Source organism: Solanum dulcamara, chromosome 2, assembly GCF_947179165.1.
Source record: "Solanum dulcamara chromosome 2, daSolDulc1.2, whole genome shotgun sequence".
Lineage (NCBI taxonomy): Eukaryota > Viridiplantae > Streptophyta > Magnoliopsida > Solanales > Solanaceae > Solanum > Solanum dulcamara.
The window spans coordinates 16,481,153-16,487,152 of NC_077238.1; positions in this window are offsets into that span (position 1 = coordinate 16,481,153).

A 6,000-nucleotide genomic window follows, 5' to 3' on the forward strand; every position below is an offset into this window, starting at 1 on the left:
TGGGTAGTATCTTATGGTATAGTAGTTGACAATAGTGATTAAGTGTGATTTTTGGTGGTGTCTCCTGATAATTAGCAATTAAATGATACTGATAACTAACGACGGTGGGGAATAATGATAGGGGTTAACGATATATAATATTGACTAATGATGGTAATTATCGATAGTTATTAGTGGGTGTAATAATGATTGGAGGTGATGATTATAAATAATGGCTTGTCACGCCTCGGGAGGGTACCCTAGACGTGGCCGGCACCCAGAAACCATTATTGGCTCCTAAGCAAACCATTTGGCCTGATCACACATACGTTCATTCATTCAATCAACGGAAGACTTAAATTAAAGAGGTAATTAAGTGGGCAATTCCAATCAATAATCTATCTCAAGAAAGAAAGGCCATGGGCCAATAAATCAAACTCCAATCTATGTCATTAAAATAGTCTGACAAGAATAATTCAAGGAAATAAAATACTCAATCGACCCATCACTATCTAGTCTATAAAGCATCTATCACTACTATCTAATTGGTGTCAATGACAGGTTCATGGCTACCTCAAATCAGAATGAAAAGACTAAACTCAATGCAAGAATAACATAAGTGGTATCCTTCGAATGTAGGGGAGGACTCACCAATAAGTTGAGTGTGAACAGATCCTCAACAGTGCGCCTATTGATGATCTCTTAAACCTGTCTCTACATCATGAAATGATGCAGGTCCAAATGTACGTCAGTACATAGAATGTATGAGTATGTAATATGGCAGAATGAAACATACATCAAGGTAGAATAATATTGGTTCAAATATCTCAAGTCAGAAAGGTAAGAGAGATTCAATCAAGTTGTCATAAGTCTATAGTAAGTATATTGTTTATACAGAGACCAGTCATATACAATTCAATCCAATCATGTACAATCCAATTCAATCCAATCATTTACAATTCGATCAAATCCAATCATATACAATCCGATCCAATCCAATCATATATAATCTGATCCAATCCAACCCAATCCAATCGTATACAATCCAATCACATACCATCCAATCCAATCATATACAATTTAATTCAATTCAATTATTTACAATTCGATCTAATCCAATCATATACAATCCGATCCAATCTAATCCAATCGTATATAATCCAATCACATACCATCCAATCTAATATAATCATATACAATCAACTCAATAATAAAGTCAAAGGACTCAACTCAATAGATATGCAAATTAGAATTTAGCAATGTTTTACAATTCAACTCAATTATCTACTATCTCAATCAAACCAATCATATCATGCATAATCCACTCAATTTAGGAGTTTCTCTAACTGACAAACATCACCTATGATCTAGTGATGTATAATAAGACGACGTTATTGCCATGTCTGCTCAATACCTTGCCAGGGTATGAACGAATCAACTAATCATGGATCCATCAATCAATTAAGTCCTATCATTTCAGGACAGTAAAATAGGGAAACAACCAACTTTAATGGTCAATTCCTTCCTACGTTGGCTACATAGTTCATGGAATTCGAGTATGGACTATACTCTTACCCAATTTGGTACTCAATACTCCTCTCAAGACTCAATATGCTCATATCTATCTGGTGAAAAAAATATTCAAAATACTCATTTAGTCTCTTTGGACTTAGTTTCAAATCAGCTCATTTAGTCTCACTGGACTCTTTTCAAAACTCAAACAATCTGGTCTCATTGGACCTTCTTTAAAAATGAACTTATCTCAATCATCAAACTCTTCTTTTTAAATTTGATACAATTTCAACTTAATGAATGCAGTAATTATTAGATGCATTTAAAATATAATTTTAACCCCTTAACTCAATCTCAAAATAGATGTTTTAATGTAAAAATTCTCAACTCATTTATACTCAAAATACTCATGCTAAAAGTAATGATTAAGAGACTTCTCAAACTCAAATCATGCTTAAACTCTTTCTAAATCAAAGATGAAAATAATCATTCTTTAAACTCAAAATCGTGCATAAATAATTTATTCAAACACGTTCACAAATCCTTTTTAAAACTCATTCTCAAACAATCAGTTATATTCAAGATCCTCATATACTCCAATCAAATCAAATTATGCAAATCATATCATGTAGTCACATTAGACTCTAATCCATTACATCTCAAAACATCATCATCACTATTATATCTTCATCAACCATTTCACTTTTTAAAGATGAACATTATTTTGATCATCATCAAACATCCTACTACCAAATTCTTATTTAGTTCTATGTTCAATTTATAGAGACACAAAGGAAATTTTAGCTCCACCAAGGTTTCGTTCCTATTTATGTCATTCACATTCATAGCTATACCACTTCATTCTTGTCATTACAATTAATACATATACATAATCATTTGCAGTCAATATGTAGCTACGGTTTATGAAATAAAATATGAAAAGTAATTATTCAAGAATTCAAGTCATGAAAATCATTAATCAATTAATAGTATGTAAATATATTCTAGAGTTTAGGAAAAATTCAAGAAAACATTCATAGAAGGTTCAAGTCTTTCACAATTTCCATCCAACACATCTATGAGGCATATGGAAGAACTCAATCCATATTTTAGGTTAGCCTTACATACTTGGAATGAAGATTATCTCACCAAAAATCAAGGCCATGGCTTGAAGATCTTGAATCCTTGAGTTTGAGAGCAAATTTGTTGGAGATGATTTGAGAGAGAAGAGGATGAAGTTTGGAGTTTTGAGGAGTCTAAAGACTGAAAAAATACCCTAAAAATGCATCCAATATTGTACATATATAATAGGGAATAGTCCAAGTTTCCCTTACTAAAATCTGGAAAAATTGGCCAAGTCCGCGATAGGTCTGCGTTGCGGACATAGTGCGCACCTCTTTGGTCATCTGGGTATAACTTTTTACTCTGAATTCTAAAAAATTCAATCTTGATGGTGTTGGAAAGAAGACTCAAAGAACTTTAATTTTATAGGTCATGGGCTACCCAATTCATTGTATTTTAGGAGATATGGTCGTTTGAAGTTGACCCTTCGATGGTATCATTCGAAAACTTAGTCTATAGAAATTATTTGGGCTTGACTTAGTTTTAGAGATCCCCTATGAACCTAAACCACATCTAATACTCTTTAAATACTTAATAATTAATCCTAACTCATATATACAATTAAAAGTCATTCAGTTCAAGTCTATACGCATATGAAGAATGGTTCAAGTCTTGGCTAAAATAATTTGGTGTTACATGGCTAATGGTGATAAGGATTGATTTTGTGTCATTTTTCATGACCTAAATCTACACTCCAGCCGAGACACATTACTCGAAACCATGAGTATCCCCGAGTTAAACTTTGGCATAATATATCAAAGCATATCATATGAAACTAATATGGAAGCTAAAACATATTCTTAACAAGTCTTAATCAGAAGTCAACAAATCCATGATAACTAAAAATCTAATGTCTGAAATATGCCTCTAACATTTAGACGGAAGGAAATAAGTTTACTGGGACATGGCCCCCAGTTACCTCAACCAATAAAAAAATAAACTGCTAAAACCTGACTAACAACTAATCCAGGAAGTCCCCAGATAAGGAGGACTTACCAACTATAGAATGGAACTACTGCAATCACTTAGCCATGAATTTGGGAACGGGCACCGAAATCTACATCATAAAAGGATGCAAAACAGAGAAAATATGCGTCAGTATCTAGAATACACTGGTAAGTGAGGGGCACAAATATAATTATTTAAAATAGTGCATGTATATGGACAGTAAAATAAGGCCTTCAAAAGCATATACATAATAGGAGAACTGGATAGAAAACAGTGGAGTCAAAATAAGTATCATAAAAATCTCATTTCAAATGTTCATAGACATGTAGTTGAATTTTTGTTTCATAAACCTTGCATATACATATATATAAGAGAGTATGCTAAAATAATCATAATATATGAAAATATATCGTAATAATGCATAACTAAAATGTGGGAGTTCCTTATAACTGACATACACATGTAAGATCATGATGTCCAACAACTAATCTAGGTAGGCGGGCTTTCCTATACCTTGTTGGGGTATAGGACCATATCATACCTAGATGGATTCACTAGTGTGTACCTTTTAGGTCCATATGGAGTTTCCCAACAAAGTGGTACACTCCAATCCTATGTTGGCGCATAATTATGGTACTTGGATTTTTCTAAAACCCGCATCGTCTCAGTAATAAATAGTCCTCCCAAAATAGCACATATATATAGTGCTCATAGCTATTTAAAAAAATTTATTATTTGAATCATATCTGAGGCTAAGCTCATAAGTCATATCATAAAATAACACACATAAAATTGTAATTTGTGTCATGCTTATTCTCATACTTATTATGCCAATAAGGGTTTGACCCTAAATGAAATCATGCTAAATCAATATGTGAGGTTTAAAATCAAAGTGGACAATGAAGTCTTATTTTATTGGAGAAACGTATAGCTTCATAAAGAACCCTAGCCTTGATTCTTGCAATATATTGATATTTTCTAAAGATTTAAAATATTTTTAGGCATGAAAGTGAAACGAATACTCTCATTGAAGCCTTACATACCTAGAATGATGATTGCTTAAGTAAAAATTGAAGATTAGGCTTGAAATCATTGAACCCTAGCTTCTCCTCTTCTCTTTAGTTCTTGCTCTCAAAAGTTTTGGGTGTTTAATGAGGGAAAAACCCATTTGGGTACTGATAAGGGATAGATTTTGGTCCCAAAACCTAGTGGGTTAAGTTGGGAAAAGATGGAAAATGACCAGAATGCCCCTCATTAAAATAGACATCAGAAAAAAATCAGCACCCAGGGCCGCGACGCGGACCTGGTCCATAATTTTTATTTTTTGCAAAAATTTCATCTTTGCAATGCAGAGACATCGCGCACTCTACTGTCTTAAAATTTTACTCGGACTAAAATTGGTGCTCAAGTCAGCGACGCGGAGTTGCTCCCAGATCCATTTTTCATAATTTTTCTCACAGTTCATGATATAATATAAGTTTAAATGGTACGGGGTGTTATAGTATCTCCCCCTTGCTATCATTCATCCTTGAATGTTGAGCTCACTTAGAATTTACTCAAGGCATAAATAAAATGCAAGAACTCATGTCCAAGTCTCTTCTCCTAACATCAATGTAGAATTTCTGATGACTTTGCACAGATTTCAACCTTTCTTGGATGATCTTTACTTTCTCCATAGCCTGGTGAACCAAGTCTATCCTTATCAAATCAGCTTCACCAGCCTTAAACCACCCAATTGGAGATCTACATCTCTTTCTATAAAGAGCCTCATATGGAGCCATTTGAAAGCTCGAATGAAAGCTATTAGTAAGAAAACTCAATAAGCTGCAAGTGGTCATCCTAAATACCCTTTGAATTGATTACATAGGCCCTCAATATATCCTCACTAAGTTCTGAATGGTACGTGCAGCCTGACCATCGGTTAGTAGATGAAAAGTTGTACTCAGGTCCACATGAGTGCCTAAACCCTTCTAAAAGGACTTCCAAAAATATGAAGTAAACTTAGTACCCCTATTAGATATGATGGACAAAGGGACTCCATGAAGCTTGACTATCTCTCAAATATATAATTTGTATAATCTTTGGCGGAATCTAAAATCTTAACATGCAATAAGTAAGTTAACTTAGTCATCCTATCTATAATCATCCAAATGGAAAAATGTTGTCGGCGAGGACGAGGTAGACCAGTGATTAAATCCATATTAATCATCTCTCATTTACATATCTAAATTCTTATATCCTGAGCCTTACCAACAGGTCTCTAATGCTCAACTTTCACTTGTTGGCAGTTAGGAAACTTCACCACAAAATCAACAATGTCCTTCTTCATGCCATTCAACCAAAATACTTCTCTCAAGTCACGGTACATCTTGAAAGATCCGAGATGAATGGAGTATCTGGAGCTATGAGGCTTTGCCAAAATCCAATCTTTCAATCCAT